We start from the raw sequence: 22702 nt of genomic DNA, 5'->3' as shown, positions 1-22702 counted from the left end.
TTTGCTATCGTATATCAATCTGCTGAAGAGAACAGAAAACAGATTCTGAACTTTCATATCCTTCCACTATCCTATATTAATCTTAAAAAGAGTTGAGAACATGAAGTACTTCAAGTTTCGAATGAACATAAGGCTCATTAACATTAATTTAGCCCATGTATACTGCACGAAGGCACTATGAACACATTCTCAAACAGTTCTACCAATGCACCTCAATCCTGACCTGAAACAACCGCGCAATTCCAATTCTGGGACTCCCTTGAACTGAGCATGCCAAATGGACTGAACGGTGAGGTCAGTGAACTCAATGAACCAATGTATACAAATCGCAAAGCCTTAAATTTGGCACAGAATTGCAGTAATGGCACATTTACTCGGGTCCACATTTTGTTATTTAGTCAGCTATGAAAATATTGCAGAATTCCCATTTCAATCACAAATGCACTTGCACAATTATACTTGCCCAAAATCTGTAGCAATTTGAAGCTGATTATAATAATATATTCTGATTCAGTTTCAAAGCATAAATAAGAAAGAGCTGCTGTGTAAGTGACATGGTCATGACAATGTAAAGTGATCATTTTCTTTTTCTGTTAAAGGTATCAGAAAAGGAGAACAAATAAAAAGGAGGCAGAGAGAAAAGAAAGTGACACTAGCAGTGATTCTTTTCCTCTAGTGTTATTCAAGCTACCTAAAACACTGTCAACTACTTCTGTCTAACAAAATGAAATTAATGATGGAGACAAAGTTCTTGAAAGTTCTGTAGAAAATGGGTAGTAGGCCTCATGTAGTCCCCGCCTACAAACTGGGTTCAGAGGAGAAACTCAAAGGGCAAAGCCAGCATAGAAGCCAAAGACTTGTCCCCAGAAGCAGCTGACAGCAGAGGTTGCAGCACACCCTCACACCTTCCTAGCCTCTGGCAATGTCAGATTCCAACTTCCGAAAGTTTATGACATTCTTTCCTGAGTTCTGATTAGCATTTTGCTTCACCCTCTCTCCCACATTGCCCCTCACAACCCCTTCAAAGCTCACCTGACTTTCTGCTCATCTCCATTTTTCCCTTCCTCCTTTTCCCTTTTTTCCATCTGCTTTGTCTTTTCCCCATAGCATCCCCAAGTCCCTTCTCACTATTGTCAAGCCAACTCTTTGAAAATCACAGCCCCTCAACAATTATGATTAGATAAATAAATAGGAGTCTATTTGCCTTCTGCTCCCCCCCCCACCCCCACCACCAAGAGATGTCACGTTTTCAGGATCTTCTCTTGAACAGTAAGGGGTAGAAACTAAGTGAAAACTGAAATTCTCAAGTAATCTAGAAACTATAGTTTTAAGAAAAATACTAAATATGACATGTCTTGTGATGAAATTACTAGAGTTGGCAACACTGCTCTCTGACAGGGTAATAAGCCTTGTGGATAGGGAGAAAGCAGTAGATGTGATAGGTCTCAACTTTCATAAGACTTTTGATACAGTCTGACATGACCTCATAAAAAAAACAAGGGAAATATAGCCTAGATGAACATATTATAATATGGATACACAACTCGTTGGAAAACTGTACTCAGAGTAGTTATCAAAGATTCAGAGTCAAGCTGGAAGGACATATCCAGTTGGGTCCTGTAGAGATCCTTCCTGGGTCCAGTTCTATTTAATAACTTCATAAGGGATTTGGATACTGGCATAGAGAGTAGACTTAAAGTCCGCAGATAATACCCAGCTGGGAGGGGCTGCAAGTGCTTAGAGGACAGGATTAGAATTCAAAATGAGCTTGGCAAATTGAAGTGGTCTGAAATAAACATAGTAGGATGAAATTCAAGAAGGACAAATGCAAAGCTCTACACTTACGATGGAATAATCAATTGCACAAATACAAAAATGGGAAATGACTGCCTACGAAGAGGTACTACAGAAGATCTGGTGGTTATAGTGAATCACAAACTAAATATGAGTTAACAATGTAATACTGTTGGGGGAAAAAAAGCAAACAACATTCTGGGATGTATTAGTAGGAGCGTTGTAAGCAAGAATTAATTCTTCCACTCTACTCAGCACTGATAAGGCCTCAACTCCAGTAGCACGTGTACAGTTCCGGGCACCACACTTTGGGAAAGATGTAGACAAACTGGGGAGCAAATTCAGAGGAGAGCAAGAAAAATTAAAGGTCTATAAAACATGACCTAGAAGGAAAGATTGAAAAAGTGGGTTTGTTTAGTCTGAGGAAGTGAAGACTGACGGGGGGACATCAGTGGTGTTTAACCTGTGTCCCTAAAAGGCAACTGTATTGAGCAAAAAATTTCAATTCTATTATGAATTGAAAATGTGTTCCCTGAACGATGTCCTACAATTTTTAAGCTGAGTTGTTTGAATCAGCCCTGTGGCTACAGGCTAAAGGTGGGGCACTGCCCCCCAACGCTGCCCTTATAGTCCCCATTCACCCACGGTGAATGAGAAGTGCTCCAAGCAGAGGCGGCCCCTTCCCTGCTGCAGCTGCCCAAGAGCTGCCACTGCAGGCTACTTGCTGCATTTCAAGTAAGAGAGAAGAGAGCAGGACTGCTCCATCGTCTACTTCCCTGCCAACCTGTGGGAGATACAGCAAAGAATGGCTCTCCTTCTCAACGCAGCTATCCAGGGCTGCCCGGGCTGGGGGAGAAGAGCTGTAGAAGAGAAGTAGAGAAGTAACCACTAAACTACAGCCGCCTCATTTTCTCCCCCAGACCAAGATCAGGTTAAAACAGCTTGGGGGCTGCTCTAACTTGTCCCCAAGAGACCATATATCAGGTAAAAGCCAGTCTATACTACAGACTTCGGTCGCATAACTGTCAGTTAGGAGTATGGAGAGGTGTGATCCCTGACTGTGATAGTGTGCTAACAAAAGCTCCTAGTGTAGCTGGTTTCACTTCCAGGACTGGTTTTACCACACTAATACAAAGTGTAGCTTTGCTGGTATAGCTGCATTCGTCCCAGGATGGCCTTGCCTACACTAGTACAGTGTTCCTAGCATAGAGATAGCAGGAGCACAGCAACCTCTCTACTTGCTCCCTAACATACCCTCTGCACCAGAGGCTGTGGAAAGGGAAGTGTAGAAGCCAACTACGCTGGCTCTCCACCTACTGGGGACTCACCCAAGCCAGGGGAATCATCAACAGAAGACTTATGGGTAGTTTCAGGAAAGAGAATTTGCCCCAAAATATTTATTATGCTACAGGCTGGATTATTCCCGGCAAACTGTCTGATTTGTGGGCAGTCAAAAAGCTCACCGAAGCTGGTCAACATTGTGACCAGTGCTTAGAATGGACCACCGCTAACCATTCAGGGCACACTGCAAGAAAAAGGGCAGACAACCCAAAAACTGGTGGTTTATTCTATAATTAGATTCACCAAACCAGTAACAAATGAGCTTCTGTAGCACCACACTGGTTAACAAGAAGCTAAAATACAGTCCCCTTTAGGTATTCCAGCTCCTGGAAAAAGACAAATACACTTTGTAATTATTCTTATCGATACAAAGCGAATGGGTTGGAGATTGCTAGGCTAATATTCTTTAATATCCACACAAGTGAATTGTCCTGATTACAATTGCAATGCCTCCTATTAAGCTGTTATGGGTCATACACAGGTTAGTTGGTTTGCCATGTCACAAACATAACCACCTTCCATTCAGGCTAAATGCCTCCTTGTTTATCAACAGCTGAAACAATGGAAACTACTGCCCCAATAGGTCAGCACAGCCAGACAGGAGAAGGAGTTGAGCCATGCAGTCTGAGGGGTCTCCTCTGGGGTCTGAATGCACACACAAACAGGGTGGGAATAATTGAGCGGAGGTCTGAGAGAGTCAGAACTCAGAAGGAGACAGAAGGCAGCAGGAAAACCAAGAAACAGCAAGAAAAACACTATTAACATGGTCTTGAGAGAAAGCCAATAGAGCTTTTTGGAAAAAGGCTTGGAATAGTGAGCAAAGAAACTGCCACCTCTTTGATTTCTACTATGTTCAGGAAAACAGACTGTACACTTTTTGTAAGCAAACAGGATTGCAAAGAGCTACCTAACTCATCAGTTTCTCCCCCTGCAGGAAACGAGACACTGAATTTTGGCTCACTGAGCAAGCTAAGAAAGGGTAAAATTGTGGCCATTTGTGTTTTGAAATATGTTCTGCCTTCAGGATGAAACAGGTGAACATCACTGATTTACCATGGAAACTGTTTGGGGCAGCAACATTTTCTTATATATGGTTTATAATGCCTAGCACACTGTGGCCTCTAGGTGCTATTGCAAAATTAATAATTGATTTAGGGAACAGCAGGTCTAAAGAAAACAAAGATGCTGCATCACATGGCGGTGAGACAGAGGGAACAGGCAGTTAGACAGTTAAAAAGGATTAAAAGTTAACACAAGGGAAGCAAAACATTAAAAAAATCAGAGGAAAAAATAGACAACAAACATTGGATAAGATGGAAAAGCTAAGCATGATCCTGTGTTCTCTCACTGTGCTAAGAATGTATGAAGGGTTTGAACTTCTGCCCAGGATGACCATAAGAAAGCTACAGCCAAGACCAGCAGCACACTGCACGGGCAGCAAATCTGTCCAATGCTGCTATACCTTGCCAGTCTATCAACTTTCCTTTTCTCTAGCATTCTGTATTAGGTTACTATAAAACAGAAACCTTTCAGACAGGAACTGCTTCTTGGTCTAAATTCTCTAGTGTAGAAAGTCTGATGTGCCTGTTGCTCTAGTTCTTCCCTGAGGACCACCTCTCCCCTCACTAGCCACAGTTGCAGCTCCTTCTCCGCTATGGATTCCTTAGCCCCTTTCAAATGGACACAGTTGGAAGGGAGCAGCTCTTCTTGAGGTTCAAAGCCCACTCCTCACACACAGGATAGTTCCTTCCTAGGCTCTGGGCCTCCCACTCCTTCCTCAACCCTGGCAGTTACCTAACTCTCAAGTTTCCCTCTCAGTCCAAGAAAGAGGTGGCAGTTGGGTAAGGATAGTTGCCCACACCACCATCCACCAATCAAAGAGTTGCCATGGCAGGCTAGTCTAAGCATTTGTACACCTACGCACATGGGACTGGTTATGGGAGAATGATTTAGTGTGAGAACACAAAAAAAGAGTATGTGGGAGACCAAAAAAAAAAAAAAACAAAGCAAAGCAAACAAATAAAGTTGATAGAAAATCCCAGAGGAGCCAGAGACACATACGGATAGGTCTACACTGCAATAAAATTTAAAAAAAAAAAAAAAAAAAAAAAAAAAACTTGAGGCATTGAGTCTCAGAGCCAGGGTCAACTGACTCAGGCTTAAAGAGTTTGGGCTGCAGAGTTAAAAATTACAGTGTAGATGTTCCGGCTCAGATTGGAACCAGGGCTTTGAGACCCCAGCATCTTGCAGGGTTTCAGAGCCCAGGCTCCAGCCTGAGAGTCTACTCTACAATTTTTAGCCCTGCAACCCAAGCCTGTGTCAAGAGACATGGGCCAACCAGGGCCGTGCTGCAGATCTTTTATTGCAGTGTAGTTGTACTCGCAGTGACTTAGTGTAGAGCAGACTAGCGTGCTGTAGATTTACACTCTGGCTTGGTACACACACAGACCACGTCTATACTATAGGCGTACTATATCAGCATAACTATGCTGCTGTAACCCTGGAGTGAGATGAAGGTGTTTCTCCCATCACTATAGAAACTTCTCCTTCCCGAGAAACAGTAGCTAGGTTGACGAAAACATTCTTCCATTGACATAGCTGCACCTACATCAAAGGTCAGGTCAGCACAGCATCCGCGTTCAGGGGTATGGATTTTTATTTTTAGAAAACACCCCTGAGCACTATGGCTATGTTAATTTAAGTTTTCAGTGTAGACCAGGCTCCAGTCTCCATGTGGGCAACCCCAGAGAGAAAAGGTAGGACTTGAAGCAGGAAAGATTCTAAGCAAGAGCACAGGTGATACTATAGTATGCCACCACTGGGAACAGAGATGCAAAGAGTCTTGTTTCTGTATCACATAAATCCTGAGTGTAGTCCTATGTCTTTATATATAGAAGTATACACAGGTATTTTCCCAACTCACAAATGGGATTATCTTTAACACAGAAATTAGCTCCACTGAGGGGTAAATAGCTTCAAAAATACTATCAGTTCTGAGGTGTTTATGTAACACCATACACGGATTTGGGAACTACAGCCATTCTAGTTACACTGGAAGTACTAGGATAAATAGCCAAAAAAGGGAAAAACCTGAAATGTTTCCCTCGAGAAGCTTTAGAATCTCCTGCCCTCTTTTAAAAATACTGAAGGATGGGAGTCCCAATTCTCATCCCCCCAAAAACTGAAAGGAAAACCTTAAACCAGAATTAGGATGAGACTACCCTCATTTTTGCCAGTGACTTAAAACAGGATTTGAGCCATAAGGCAAGAAGTTCAACCGAACCATTCAGCCCCAATCAAATTTTGTTATAAATACTTGAGCTCAACATTGAGCGAAGATTTTCATGGAAGGCACTCGTCTTTTCTCCTCTCAACACCTGCCACATGAGAACATATTCTTCTGTTAAAAAGGATCAGAAAGTGGTATTTCAGAAGATACCATTCACAAGCAAGTATGCTACTTCAATCCAGAAAATATAAGGCAAGTAAATAAGAAGCGGGCAGCATTATCTCCCGCAAATCTAAACAAACTTGTTTCTCTTAGCAATTGGCTGAACAAGAAGTAGGACTGAGTGGACTTGTAGGTGCTAAAGTTTTACATTGTTTTGTTATGGAGTGCAGTTATGTAACAAAAACAAATCTACATTTGTACTTTACCGTTAAAGAGATTGCACTACAGTACTTGTATCAGGGGAACTGAAAAATACTATTTCTTGTGTCTGTAAAAATGACAGTGCAAATATTTGTAATCAAAAGTAATATAAAGTGAGCACTGTATACTTTGTATTCTGTGTTGTAACTGAAATCAATATATTGGAAAATGTAGAAAAACATCCAAAAATATTTAATAAATTTCAACTGGTATTCTATTGTTTAACAGTGCAATTAAAACTTCGATTAATCACAATTAATTTTTTTAGTTAATCACGTGAGTTAACTGCGATTAATCGACAGCAGTAATAACTAACCATGTCAAAATTTAAATTGTCATAACTAGATTCTAGAGAGTTAATACCCTATTGTGATAATTGTGAGCAGTTCACGTCTCTTGCAGCTATTGTTCCATGTTGTTTAAAACCCCTGAAAGACAATTATGCTTCAATTTATACTCTTCCCATTTGGAAAGATCTCTCTGCAACATGGGTTAAAAATGTAATTTTAAATGCAACTTTTGATTCTAGAGCATGATTTTGTGGTAAAGGGTGGATTCTACAGTCATGTAATCATGGAATACATGTGGCCCTGTCACCTAACCTTTTCAACAAAACCTCTCTCAAGTAATAACTTCTCCCCTTTTTTTTGGTAAGAAAAACCCCAACACACACACTTCAGAACAATGAGACTGTTAAACCTCTCCCCCCCCCCCCCCCCCCCCCCCCCCCCCCAAAAACCCCACCACTACACCTTCAGGAATTTTGTGTTTTCTAAATAATTAAGTCTGATGCATAGATATCAAGGTAATAGGCATCTGTGAAATACCTCAAAATAGACACAGTGATTAACATCTGTAAAATAATTTGAAGTTTCCAAGGATTTTCATCGAAGTACAATTAACAATTGTGAAATTCTAGCTATTTGTTACTCTCTCTAGTTTACACAAAAAAATTTTTAAATTTTTTCCCCCCATCATAGCTATGGCAAGGCACCAAATGTTTTCAGGAAGCTAAAAATACAAAGCTAAAAACTTCATTTTTATGATCAAATATGGGGCAGTTCTCAACAATTTCATGAGAGACAAGTAAAGTTGCAGGGCTGGATATTTTCTTTTCACAACTGAAACACAGATATAGGATACTACCATGTAACAAAGCCAAAAGATCCTCAGTTAACACAATCTGTCCAACTTTTAGAAGAGCAGAGGACCAATTTTATGCAGATAAAGTGGCACAGGATTATACTTAACCTCATATTTGAGAAGGACTCAAATTTTCACCCATTCCAATTTTGTAATGCTTTCCCTGCAAAAATACTAAAATGTGGATTATGGGCAGGGCTAATTTAAAAATGCAGATGTGGACTTTTTCCACAGAAACTGGCAAGAACAAAGGTATGAATAAAACTTTGTGCTTATGTTATAATTTTATGATAAGAGAAGATTTTCTTCTCTTTTCTGGAACAAAAGGATAAAAGGAAAAAGTTTATTATTTCTTCTAATAATACAAAGCCTTTTGATAAATTAGGTAGAGATAAGGGGATCAAGCATAAAGCCCTATTTATGATAAAATCCTCAATATAAGCAAGCATACAATCCTTAAGTTCAAAAGGTACAATTAAAGCTGCAATGCTATACTTCTACCAAACTAAAAAAAAAGTCAGAAATGATAGAAAAAATTCAGAAAGATTAGCGTGTTGGGAAATATAAAGTTATATAAGTTTACATATCATATTGTTAAAACTGCTGACTTCAAAGAGCATTTTACCATACTCATTAGCATGACAACCTAAAGTAATATCTTGCCTTGATCACAAACAGGGAGCATCACTGGGGACCCCAAGACAGAAAACTGAAATATTGTTTTGCCATTTCTTTGTGATTCCCAACAGACTTCAAACCAGAAAACTAGTTTTACAATAACTCATGCTAGCTTACTCCTGTCTACTTTTCTGGCTAAATAACTGTTTCAGTGTGAGAACTGTATTCTGTGGAGAAACGTTGCAGATTTCAGGATACTCATTTGTGTTGGCAAGCACTTTCTGCTCATTGCTGGTGAGTGGAAAACACATTCTGCAGAGTTGCCATTGGATCTGCATTGAAGAAAACACAAGCTACAGTTTGTATTGGTCTGCTGGCCAGTTTCAACAGGAAGGAAGCTTGCAGCCCTCATCAACTCTGCTCGTACCATTATGTGTTAGTTTGACTTCCAGATACTGAAGGTTATAGGGAATTTCCTTGAAACTAAAAGTCAAAGTAAAAATTTAAGTATAATCTTGTTACAATTGTAGTGCAGCCAATTACTCTGCCAGGAAACAGCTGAAGTCAAATTTTAGAATCCAGATAAGGCTTGATTAACCTTAAACATATCCACGACAGAGTGTGCCTTTCTAAAAGGTATTTATACACATTTAGACACCTGCATTAGGTATGTGTCTGACAAAAATCCACTTAATACCTGCTAACCTGAAGTCTAAACCTACTAGCCAGGATGGATACCTGTGCTGCCATGATCCTAAGGCAATGCACAGAGACAATCCCTATCCAGCGATTTAAAGGACACAATAGTTGTACACTTTGTAATCTATATTTAGTTTTAACAAGTTAATCAACTGTCTACTTCATATTTTTTCAAAATTAAACTCATATAGCTGATCGAATAGCACTATTTTTATTCACTGAATTTCACCAGTATCTTGTAATTAACTCTCAAATATTATGGTATTTTTTTATGCTTTGCATGTATAAAAAGATCTTCTACACTTTCCACAGTATGCATCCGATGAAGTGAGCTGTAGCTCACGAAAGCTTATGCTCAAATAAATTGGTTAGTCTCTAAGGTGCCACAAGTACTCCTTTTCTTTTTTCTCAAATATTATGTAACCAGCTGAAGAGCTGGTTGAATACTGTAAAAAGCATTTCAATACTAATGACATTGAAGTATCTTTGCAAACACTCTTCACCTAGTCCCACTTATTACACCTCTTGCTTTAACTGTCTTCTCTTTTCCCTAAAAAAAAGGTATTTCTATTTACAAACTGTACTTCTATTTTCTAACTCATCCTACAAATCTTTCCTTCTCTCTTATTCCAGTCTACTCATTTCCTAATGTCCTGGAATTTGCTATGTCCTTCTAAGCAAGCTGGAGACCCATGGTGAAATCCTAGCCCCACTGAAGTAAATTGCAAAACCTCCATTGATTTCAATGGGGCTAGGATTTTACTCTGAAATGGAAGGTGGGGCACCAACATTCAGGAATAATGCCTTACAAAAAGCCAACCATCCTCCCTGTTGCTGGGAAAGAGAAGAACGCTGGGATCCTACAGGATACAGTCCCTGAACCCTGTATGTGAAACACACACAGTGATACATTTGAAATGCCCCAGCCATCTCCAGTCCCTAAAGATTGCACTATTTCCATCCTTAACTACAGTGTGACCTGGCTGCTACTGGGTCTTGTATCATTCTTTACTACTTTACTCTCCTTCAACTTTCTGGCTGATGCCAGAGGAGTGTCTCCTCACCTAGCCTCTTCTCTCAGTGAACAGCTTCTGTGTCTACCCCTTGTACGGTTTAAAAATCTGTGTAAATCAATAGCAGCACAAAACTGTTATCAGTTTAAGTGTTGCTGGTTAGTGCTCTCAATAGCAGCTTTGAAACTGACCGATTTTGTTCATATCACACTGTTGTAGTTTGGCAAAGCAAATTGGAGCAGAGGCACCTTATTAGACTTCTGCAAACGTAGGAGACAGCACAACTTTGGTTCACACTTGGTACGTTATCTTTGTAACCAGAAAGGAATAGAAACTTTATTTTATATGAAACCTTATATTCTGCAGAAGTTGATGGCAGACAACTGGAACAGCTTCCTATTCAGCCTAAGTGAAGAGATTTTTCAAGCCATATATCAGATACAGTCATGTGCCTGACAAGAGCATCTATTTACTAATCTGCTGAATATCTCTGCAGCAGGCATTGAGTTACAGGAACCTGTTTAAAAAGCCAGAAAAAAGTTAGTGTCCATAAATGAAACCTTATTTTTTTTGCGCTGACCCAATGCTTCTGTTTCTAAGACAGCCTGCAGCTCAGACCTCTATTTCAAAGATCACTTCATGAAAAACTGCTTCAACAATAGTTGACAGATTCCTAAGTAGCAGCAACAAATTGAAAAAAAATCAAGAGGGCCCTAATATTTACAATATTTTAATTAAATGTGTGACAAAAATATTGCTTTTTTCCTTTACAATATTTCTGTCACTTTCAAAGGTCAATGAATAAGCCAGAAGGCAGTTTAGCTAATGTTCCAGAACTCCTCTGAACAGTAGTTAAAGTAGATAAAAGCAGGAGGCGAAGCTCACCAGTTTTGGTGGTCTTGGTGACAGGTCTCAAAGTAATGTTGTGATGTGGCACTGCATCATCTTGTGGTGATGTGCTGCACTATGGGAAAGGGAAAAAGAAATGTAGCTGAAAGGAGTTCAGACAAAGGGCCAACCAAGCAAGACAAACTGCGTGCAATTGTGCGTGTACGCACCCTGCTGTGAAGGGAAGGGCACATATCTCTGATACTCCACACATCGATTCTTATAAATGCTATAATTTCAATTTGACAGGGATCGAGAACAGAAATTGCTACAAAAAAACCAAACAAACAGAGGGTCTGAGCACCCTTCCCCTTCATTTTTTAAAAAGATATAATTGGCTGCATTTTAGAAAATGTTACGATAGTTCAAAAAAGACATTTTATGAACACAAAGAAGTTAAGTTATCTAGTATTTGTAAGTTTTCAGAGGCAAGTTAGAGGCTAATAAAGAAACCAAAGAAACCAAAAAAGCAGGCTCAGGGCAAGTTATTTTCCCATCCTAGCAATAGAAATACTGGAGACTGTGCATTTCTCCCTAACTCTCTGCCACACACAACCATGCACTCCTCCTCACATTTATACTGAGTATTTTTATTGTAATATTTCAGCACCAAGCTACAATAATTTTAAAATGTATTATTTAGTGTCTACTAAGTTTTCTGTACGTCGTCTTCCTTTTATTACTCCACTGTTTTCCCTACCTCCTCTTCTGGTTTGTTTTTTTGAGTTGGATTTCCCTAAAATTCACTCCTCCATTATCATTTGGCCCCTCCAAGATAGTTGTAATCATATATCCTTGTTCCCATGTAAACCTACATTCTTTTACCTCACCTAAATTTACTTAACCCCACATCCACTTCTCTACAGGACATCGAAGGGAGAGGGAGATAACAGACTGTTACAGGAATCCTGGAATATTGCCTCTCTGGAATGTGGAGAGAGGAAGGGAACTGCTGAAGGATTTGGTGTCTGCTCTTCTATCCTCTCCTCCTCTTGGACCTGTTAATCGAAAACTTTTGTAGAAGAGACAGATAAGGACTTTGTCTCTGATCAGTTGATGCTGCTGTTCCTCCTACTGGGAAGAAGGCTTGAAGGACCAGAAATTTCCCAGCCAGGCAATAGCAATTCCTCTTGTTCACAATTCAGATTCCTCTGCTTGGCAAGTCCTCACCTCACCAGCCACTAAGAAACGGGAACCCTGAGAGAAATGCACTCCCTCAAGCCTGAGAAATGAAGACAAAGTCTGCTGTTTATAAAGAAGAAGGAACTGTGTTCCACCACACTTCCTCCCTCCCCCACTGACTTCAAGCACTGCCTCTAAGATAACAGTACAGTTTAACCAGATTTAAAATTTGCTGGTCAGTCAAGTTCTTAATTCAACCCAGGGCTTCTCAGTGACAAGTCATAGGAGAGCGGCTCAAGATTCACCACCTTTTGGTCAACCTTAATTTCTATTCCAAAGCCCTATCTACACATGAAACCACATGAAGTGCAACCAGACTCCAACATCGCTATGTCATAGTTAACATCGCTCAGCATGATTACATGGCAGCAGTGTGTCAAGACACTGCTGAAAACTGTTACCAGACAGCCAGCTGCACTACAGCTACCAATGCTATTAACAGTGCTATGAACAGGAATTAGTAATGCTTTTTTGTAAAAATTCCCTGGGTAGATATGGCTTAAGGTCACTGGAGAACTAATGGTATTTAGTCATTACAACAGCTGAAAGCTTAGTAGCTAAGTAGTGTGACTGTTTAAAATCCACTTTTTATTTTAAAGTCTATTTACCCTCAACACCCAATAAATACTTTGGATAAAGGATGACGATGTTATTCAACAAGACTGTAAGCCTTTTTGGGGCAGAGACTTATTTACTATATGTTTGTATAGTGCCTAGCACAATGGGGCTCCATCCTAGTCAAGGCCTCTGGCTGATTGCAAAATGTTATACAAAATAATTTCCACAATGTCATTTAGCATGACAGCTCAAAATAAAACAGACTATCAGGGTTGGAAGGGACCTCACAAGATCATCTAGTCCAACCCCCTGATCAAAGCAGGACCAATCCCCAACTAAATCATCCCAGCCAGGGCTTTGTCAAGCGTGACCTTGAAAACTTCTAAGCAAGGAGATTCCACCACCTCCCTAGGTAATGCATTCCAGTGCTTCACCACCCTCCTAGTGAAAAAGTTTCTCCTAACATCCAACCTAAACCAATATATCTTCAGAGACCCACAAGCTCTTCCCTTGTTTTACCGAAGGCCAAACTCAATATCCCTTAAACTTCTAAAGTAAAACAAAAGTGGAACAAATATGTGGGAAGAGACAAGCACCAAAATACTAATTTGAGGCATCTTCATAAGACAATGTTGAAAACAACTGTTTCACACAGACAATTTTTCAAAAATACCTCTAACTACCATCCTGTCAACTTAATCTAGCAGTGAAGTTAAAAACTGATTCAGATACAGAAGCCTCATCTACACTCGGAGTTCCATCAGTGCTAATACTGGTGGGGGATTCACTGAGATTCCTCATGGAGGTATACCCTAAGGCAGACTACAGGCTGGGCTTGAAAAAATAATCCATTTGCCCAATTCAGGGAAAGTTAAAAGTTGGAGCAGGTGAACGAACTGAATGAGGCCAGCGAACAAAGCCTTTGCCACTCCTAGCTTCCTCCCCCTACGGGAAGAGAGCAAGCATGGGAGTAGGGCTGCATAGGGGCTACTATTGCTCCTTTAAAAGGAAGGAAGAGCATGAAAGAACATTCCAGGGGCCAGTCCCATTTGTTTAAGATGGGAGTAGGAGAGCAGAACGGTTGGAACCACTGCTCTTTCATCAGAAAGAGGAAATCAAAGTCCATTACTGTTTTAACTGGTAAGTATGAGGGGAGAGAGATGCGCATGAACTGGATGAAGGTGTATAACAGTATAGAGATGTGAATGTGAGGAGAGATGTGCAACAGAGGAAGAGACAGAGGAGACAGATTAGAATTGTGAGACAAAGAACACAACAAAGTTTGGGGAGAGAATACGGAATACAATACAGAAAAGAAAGAACACAAGATACAGAGAAAAGGAAAAATTAGGTAACGCTATACTCACAATATTACATAACCTATAGTAGGAGAGAGTGTGGAATGAAGCCAGAAAAAAGTATAAGAAGAGCACAAGAGGCAGGGAGTTACTTTTAAAAAAAAGGTTATTAAACAGATTTTTGATTGACAAATGCTACAGTTACATACAATGCACAAGTGCCTTATTCCTTTGCATTGCCTGAGCATTTTTGTTTGTTTGTTTTTCCATCGGGAGTGGCAATGCACTTTTTTCACGTGGACCAATAGACTTGGCTGTTGAGCTAGTGTTAGGGAAATTTTTCAAACCCTGGTCTTGTGACCCTGTAGAAAGCCTTTTTAAACAAACAAATAAGTAAGTAAAAAACAACTTTCAGGAAAACAGGAGTCACTCATCAGGCTGAGCACATTAACTAGTCACAGCTCATGAAGCAGCAGATTGATAACAAAACTTCTTTAAAAATATTTACTCTGATCAGAAAAAGTGTGGTATTTCCTTCTGAATAATTCTTCTGAAGAGACCACTCTTCCTAATAATTAGAGGCTGCAGCTTGTATTTAAGCTGTTAGTTCCTATAGGGTATAGTTTTCATATCCCATTCAATTTTTGTTGAAGTTGTTAAAAAGAAGTTTTCAAAGGTACAATATACCTTTTTAAGGACATAACAGGAGACTGGGTAAGTCAGCTAAATAATTACAAACTATGCAATGGGAGATTTATAGACCAGACTCTCTCAAAAAAAGCATTCACCACTGGAACCTGCCAATGTGTAGGACAGGGAAGACTGACAGAGGGGAAAGTGTTGGTTCACTATACCAAGCCATAAACTGCACACATCAATAGCAAATGCATTTTTTGAGTCCCTGCTTCAGAGCTGCTCTCTCAGGTCTGTTCCTTGTGTGACTGAGCAGATAGCCCATGTACATTTTTTTTCTTGACCCTGACACTAGATTTATACTACACATCTCTCTCTCCTTTCTTCATCGACAAATATAGAGTGATAATGGTGAAAGCATTTTCCCCAGCAGGGAGCAACATCCACTAAGAGTAGATACTTTGATACTTGCTGAGGCAAACTTGGTAGTGTCTGCCAACAAGTTCTTGCCCATTGCTTTCTCCTATTACTTACATTTACAGATAATTTTGTTAAAAATGTTTCTTTCATGATTCATTGAAGTATACAAAAGTTCCAATTTTGCCCATTATTTGAAAGTATACAAACTGATAATTCATTTGAGATTTAGTAAAGTGGTGAGTTAAAGCTTATAGTAGACCCTGGAGTTGAAATCAAGCTGCTAACCTAAATTAAAAGCCAAGTTTCTATGTCTTCACTGCTATTTTAACTTGAGTTGAAAACATCTTTTCTGCAGTGAAAACACATCATACCCTAAGTGTTAGATTAGCAGACCAAACATTTTGGGCAAGAGTAACAGTGGAACTGGCCTGTATCTTCAGGAAATTTACTCATTACAAAACTGCTTTCTTTCTTTTCTGGTTTAAAAAAACAACAACAAAAAACTTTACTACAAACACTTCTTAAATGATTTATGGGATGGATCCATCTCCGCCCCATTACTAACCCATGGGAACAGCAGACAGAAAAGGTATGTAAATGAATGTCAACTACTGCGCCCAATTTCACATATGAAAATTTCCACTACACTACTTAAAACTGTGCAAGTGGTGTAACATGAGCACTGGAGGTTCAGAGACCACAGTCTGGTCACCTCCATATATCTCATGTTTGGTTACTTATAGGATTTATCTTGTATCAATTGCTGCTCTATTTCAACTTACTATACATAAAAAATTGGCAATGGCTGGTGACCCATTTCTTAGATTAGAGAATTATTTAGGAATTGGTATACAAATTTATAACAATGATTCCAAGGACTGGTTTGGAACAGCAGTCATCTGTGAAAGACTGCTCTCAAAAACAGCAGTGTAGATAAGTGATAAGTATTTTTACACACCAACAAAGAAATCTCTAATGTCTGCATCCTCACTTATCAGCTTTGCACTACTATTGAAATATTTCACAAATACAAGGATGTTGGGAAAGTGCACATAAATCAGCTCTTGGACAAGTGCCCCAAAATGCCTGCAGTGCTAAGCTTTTCAGCATTTACAGTCATTTACTGAAAAACTTGTTTTCTGTAAAATAGATCTGCAAATAGATCAATATATTTTAAGATACAACTAAATGAGAAAGCTGAGATTGAATTCTAAGCTTACATAAGTTTATTTGTTATTTCTATTTTTAAAATACTTGGATAGGCACTAATATTTTGAGTGATGGAGGCCATACAAGTATCTAAGCCAATAGGTATAGAAACTAGTTTGATAATTCTTGTAGTTTTCTTTTTGTAAACAAAAGGAAATTGAGCAATACAGTAACTGATTATATTTAACAGATTTTTAGACCTCTAACTTTACTCTCTGCCAGTTTGATACACAACTTTCTTTGAAGTATTTTATACTAATTTCTACTCCTAAATCAAAGCTCTTACATACATTAGCTACTAAGCACAGCAGAAATGCTGTCCATTCTGAAACATTAATTTTCCTGAAGTTAGACACGTGAAAAATTAAATTCCACACATGTTGCTACTAGGATTTGAGCAAGTTTTAAACTGCTCATTAAAGAAAGTGAAATTTGATCTTCATCTATGCTCTAAATATAAAGGAGATGCACATTTTCCATATTGCTAAAAAAACTGATAATATATAATATTTTTCTAAAAATGAAGTACTGATTATATTCAAGACCAGAAGTTGTTTTTGCTCTGTCACTGAAATGTACTATAAGTTTCTAACTAAAATAAACTACTGAGCACGTTATACTGGAGTGCTTGCTCTGCCAGCAAGATGAAGTGTATAATATGGTTGCTTCCCATCTCAATTTCTAAAATTTTCTAAAAAGACAAAATCTCTTAAGATGAGTTTACTGTTCTTTGACTAGAAACACACTTCATTCAACAGTGGACACAAAGTTCCAGAAATACCACAAGACCATAAACACACTGCATGGTCAGGTTTCACCAAATCAATCGTGTTAAGTAATTTAGCCCTAGTTGACTACAATGTGGTATAACTGAATAAGTGACACCCAGAGCTGACCAAAACATAACATATGCTTAGAAAGAATGGTTAGTGACCATTTGTATACTTGCTTGCGTATTTTCTGCACTGCAATTAGAGTTCACTGACTCAGCTGAATATAAAGACGTCTCCTAATTCTACTAAAAGCATTCAAGAAAGGCAGACCTACAAATACCATTAGCCCACGACAAGATTGACATTTTTCATGGTTTGGTTTCTTCTCTTCACCCTCCCAAGAAAGATCAAACCTAAGTACTATTTTAATGAAATAGGGCTGTTTAGGTTGGACATTAGGAAAACTTCCTGTCAGGACAGTTAAGCACTGGAATAAATTGCCTAGGAAGGTTGTAGAACTCCATAATTGGAGATTTTTAAGAGCAGGTTAGATACCACCTGTCAGGGATGGTCTTCTAGATAATACTTAGTCCAGCCATGAGTGCAGGAGACTGAACTAGATGACCTCTCAAGATTCCTTCCAGTCCTACAATTCTAAATATCATCTTAATGCTACCAACCAGAATCAATACTCAAAAACCAACATCAGGTGGAGAATTGGATGGCTTACTCCCTATGCCACAGGGTTATTTAAAAAGCAGCATCTAGGAATATAACATCTAATCAGGACTGGTTTACCAACTATGACCCAAGAGGTTTTTTAGGATCTGTCCTGTCAAGTCTCTAAATAGGAAGTTTAAGAGTAGCAGCCGTGTTAGTCTGTATCCGCAAAAAGAAAAGGAGTACTTGTGGCACCTTAGAGACTAGCAAATTTATTTGAGCATAAGCTTTCGTGAGCTACAGCTCACTTCATCGGATGGATGAAGTGAGCTGTAGCTCACGAAAGCGTATGCTCAAATAAGTTTGCTAGTCTCTAAGGTGCCACAAGTACTCCTTTTCTTTTTAAATAGGAAGTGTACACTTTTAAATGAAAGATAATTCCAACACACAACTGAAAAGAAAAATCTTGTGAAAACAGTATATGCCACTGGAATCAGCTTAACTTTCATTTTGATCACTTTATTATTTTAACTTTAAGTATAAAACTTTTTTAAAACACCTACAAGTTCTGAATCATTGGAATTTTTGTTCTATTTCCTGTAAAAACACCAACAGCACTCAATATTCTGTTTGTACTAGCTCAAGAACAAAAAAAAGCTCTGTGATCTCTCAGTCTTAAGTTTATACTTATCTCAGAAGCTCTAGATCATACCTGACAGACTTATTTCTTCCAATGTTTCCAACCATAAATGCTCATAGTACCAGAGAGGAATTTTCAACAGGGTAAAAAGCAACCTTGTTTTGCAATTTGAATACTTATATTCTCATACTCAAGTAGTTTGCCAAAAGCTTTTAAAACTTATTAGCATATAAAATATAAAGATTAGCCAAGAATAATCTGTTGAATAAATGACAAATTTAACTCAATGGGTCTTGAAAAATGTACTAGTCATCTACTAAGCTGGAAAGGAATAGGGTGCTGGGATTCCTACCAGGGTGCTGCCTCTCGACCCGGTTCAGAAACTATCTTTTATATCAACCTCCAGATTGTAGATGTAGGAAATTTCAAATCCCCTTGCCCTCCTTCTGACTTATCTGGCTGCTGGAAAGGAAGAACATTATTCTCTTCATATTCCCCCAGCTCCATCGTAGTGTCTTTAAAAACTGGTGTGAGGAATGTTTCTGCTACACTGCCCCTTCCTCCACCCTCTTCATTGGTATGACAAAAGAAAAGGAGTACTTGTGGCACTTTAGAGACTAGTACTCCTTTTCTTTTTATGGATACAGACCAACACGGCTGCTACTCTGAAATTGGTATGACAGAGAATGTTTCTCTTCTGCTCTAGCATGACCCAAGCTTCTGGCTGCTATGAGATGAAGGGGGCTCCTTTGTTTTGGATCATCCCTACAGCTTCAGTGCCTGCTTCTTTTACTATTTTAGATCTCCCATGAAGTAGCAGCATGAAATTGGCCCAATTCTTGTCAGTTTTCACTGCTGCTATTCAGAACCCTATGCCTAACAGAGAAAATGGACAAGAAGCAGTTCAGTTTTCATTCTGTTGTAGTTTAGGCCCCCCACAGACTTGAAATGACAGTACTGGGTAGTTTAACCTCTTGATTGGTTGTTACCAAAAGTAACAACTCTTTAAATTAATGGAAATTGATGACATAGGTCTAATCTTTCAAGTATAGTGTGTCAAGGGAAGCATTACATTTGCCAACAGCACATAAGAAGAGACTGGATTTGTCAAGCCCCAGAATCAAAGCATTCTACAGGTGATCCAGATAAAAAATAAATGCATTTAAATATACTTGCTCCTCCAGTAAATTACTATTTTTGACCTTGTCTACACTGGCGATTAACACTTATTTCAGCAAATGGTGGCCAATGATTAGTGCACACTGGTTCCAGATTGCTGAAAATATAGTCAATTCCCAGTATAGGTGAGGCTTAAGTTTAGTTTATACAGAATCCAAAAGCATGATGTAGCACACTCTAATACAGTGATTCTGTATTTATTAATTCAATACCAAATATATCCCCAACCTGAATTTGCTAAAAACTGTGTACAGTATATTCTTTTCAAAGCCAAAGTTTGGAAATGACAACATTATTTTATCTAGTCTATCAAAAGAACGGCCATACTGGGTCAGACCAAAGGTCCATCTAGCCCAGTATCCTGTCTTCCCACAGTGGCCAATGCTAGGTTCCCCAGAGGAAATGAACAGAACAGCTAACCATCAAGTGATCCATCCCCTGTCACCCATTCACAGCTTCTGGCAAACCTCAAGCCACCACCCATTTTGTCTAAGATGGCTAAAATAGGCATTTGACACCTTAAGTGTGTTCTACAGAACAAAGCCAGGACTTTAGTAGTAATATTAGAGTACTGCCTAGTGACATTCATCACGTCTTAGGTGCTGTAAAAATGCATGAGATGGTCCCTGCCCAAAGAGCGTAAAATCTGAATACGATTCACTGTTTAGAATTCAGAGTAGCAGCCGTGTTAGTCTGTATTCCCAAAAAGAAAAGGAGTACTTGTGGCACCTTAGAGACTAATAAATTTATTTGAGCATGAGCATAAGCTTTTGTGAGCTACAGCTCACTTCATCGTATGCAAGTGAGCTGTAGCTCACGAAAGCTTATGCTCAAATAAATTTCAGAAGTGAGCTGTAGCTCACGAAAGCTTATGCTCAAATAAATTTCAGAAGTGAGCTGTAGCTCACGAAAGCTTATGCTCAAATAAAGTAGTTGGTCTCTAAGGTGCCACAAGTACTCCTGTTCTTTTTACTGTTTAGAATGTTACTAAATGCCTTTCAATGAATGAAGCTCCATATTAGATACCTCTCGATAATCCTATAACAGGGATCCTATAACAGGGCAAAAGATAAACTGTCTCAAGCAACCGTGTCAGAAACCCCTCTTATTAGAAAGATTTCATGAATTTCTTCTTCACAATTGAATTAACTTTAAAACTGGAAACTAACCTCCCACATATACTACATATGGAAAACACAACCAAATCCTGCAAAGACAATGTAGACAGCACACACACAAATCACACCTCTGACACTCTGGACACAAACCCAAACAGCACAATATCTCAGCAAACAGACACCTGTCAGCTATTTGGCATCAACCTCTCCCCCAACACCAAAACAAGCGCTTTTGAACGCTAATCCGTTTCCTTCTTTGGTTGGAGGCAGCAATTTCTACAGCTAGATGCAGGACGGGGTCTCCCTCATGCCCCGCATCTCGTTGCGGGGCACACCGGCAGAGCCACACTCACACCCCCTTCGCACTCCGATGCGGGGCAGGGGCAGGGGCAGGGGCAGGGCCGCCACCCTCCCCCCCCCCGGACCCAATCCCTTCCACTTCAAGGAAGGCAGCAGAGACGTGCCAAGGGAAATAGTTTCCATCCCGCCCCGGATCCCCCGCCGGGCGGCAGCCCCATGGCCGGCGGGGCGGCCGCTTCGTGCCCCTGTCTCGCACACTGCGCTGGGGGCTGCTCCCTCCACCGACAGCCCCCTCCCCCGTGCAGAGGCCTCAGCTTCCCTGGCCGCTGATGGCTGGCCGGGGAGCCGGGCCAGGGGCTGGCCCGGGAGGAGCCCCTACCCCTCTCAGGCCTGCGGGCCGAGCTGCCCCCCGGGAGGGGAGCAACCGCCAGGCCCGCCTCGGCGGGGTCAGCCTTACCCTCCTCCTCCTCCTCCTCCTCCTCCTCCCCCACCTCAGCAGCCGCCGCCACCACCAGCGCCGCCGCCTCCCGGCAGGGGGGACACCTCAGAGCCGCCCCGCAGCCTCCCGCCGCCGCTGCTGCTCCGCCGCTGGGGGGGGGGGGGGAAGGTCCAAGCTGCCGCCGCCACCGCCGCGGGCGGGAGAAGCGGGAGGCTCGGGGTGGGCGGGTGTCTGCGGGCGCCGCTCCCGTCCTCAGCTGGAACCGCTCCGGCTCCGCGTCGCTCCCGTCCCCCCCCCTCGCTGCGCTCCCAAATCAAAATAGTGTCACACAATATGGCGGCCGCCAAACACCGCGAGAGCTGCCCCGAGTGCTAACGGGAGCGGGGGGGCGGGGCAGCGGCGCCTGGCCGCTTGGGCGAAAGAGCGCGGCGACTCGTGCGGCGCTGGGAATAGCCTGGGTGTGAAAGAGCCCGCGGGGGCGGGGCACCCCCCCCACGGCCCCTCCCTCACAGGAGGTAGCTCCTGGGGCTGCCAAGTGCCCCAGAGGGGAGCGCTTGGGAGACGAAGGCCCCCCCCGGCGGTCACCCCCCCAAGGGCCCGGGGCGCAGCTACAGACACGGCGCTCCTGCTCTCGGAGCGGTGTAAAGACAAACCAGCGAGGCGCGGTGGACCCCGGCACCCCTCCCCCGGCGCTAGCTCCGAGCGCCGCCCCCCCGCCCCCCGGACCCAGAGCGACTGGCCCCGGCGTGGCCGGGGCTGCCTCAGGGTCGGGCTGGCACACGCGGGCAGCGCTCGGAGCGTCTCAGCCCCCCTGTGGTCGGCTGGCCCCCAGCCGGTTTCCAGTGAGAAAGGGCAGCCCAGCGCTGTCAAATGTTGTCCAACATGCGAACTTCATGCAGTTATGCAAGTGATTTCCCCTTCCGCTTCTCTCCACCTTTTCCAGCCCTCATCCTCTCGTGCCTGCCCTGTGCTTTCCCCTTTCGAGGTGCGGGGCACACCGGCAGAGCCACGCTCACACCCCCTTCGCACTCTGTGCTTCTCCCACTTCACTTGGGCTCTTGGCCTCGTCCCTCCTTACCAGATGCAGTAGCCACCACCGCTGTCTCCTGCTGAAGTCGGCTTTGGGAGCAGAGAGAGAGGTGCTAAGGGCACTTGACTGCCCGAATCCAGGCACCACTGCAAGAGGAATTGCAGTTTCTGTGTAC

At 41.4% G+C, this 22702-nt stretch overlaps 1 protein-coding gene across 10 annotated transcripts in view; it reads right to left on the bottom strand.

Moving 5' to 3' along the window:
- The window catches only part of TAB2 (TGF-beta activated kinase 1 (MAP3K7) binding protein 2), a 147012-nt gene extending 125185 nt beyond the window's left edge, over nucleotides 1-21827 (bottom strand). For 2 of the 10 annotated variants that reach the window (XM_043543120.1, XM_037894947.2), the window contains exons 1-2: nucleotides 21550-21816; nucleotides 11146-11224 (exon numbers count right to left, since the gene is read on the bottom strand). The gene's annotated coding sequence lies outside the window, so the exon portion shown is untranslated. Of the gene's footprint in view, nucleotides 1-11145; nucleotides 11225-11978; nucleotides 11998-21515 lie in introns of those variants that run through there. The other 8 variants (XM_043543119.1, XM_037894948.2, XM_043543121.1 and 5 more) reach the window with 8 other exon arrangements.
- Between the last annotated feature and the right edge of the window lie 875 nt (nucleotides 21828-22702).

The sequence above is a fragment of the Chelonia mydas genome, chromosome 3 (genome assembly GCF_015237465.2).
Source record: "Chelonia mydas isolate rCheMyd1 chromosome 3, rCheMyd1.pri.v2, whole genome shotgun sequence".
Taxonomy (NCBI): domain Eukaryota; kingdom Metazoa; phylum Chordata; order Testudines; family Cheloniidae; genus Chelonia; species Chelonia mydas.
The sequence above is the reverse complement of the archived record's forward strand: the minus strand, read 5'-3'. Positions and strand labels throughout refer to the sequence as shown.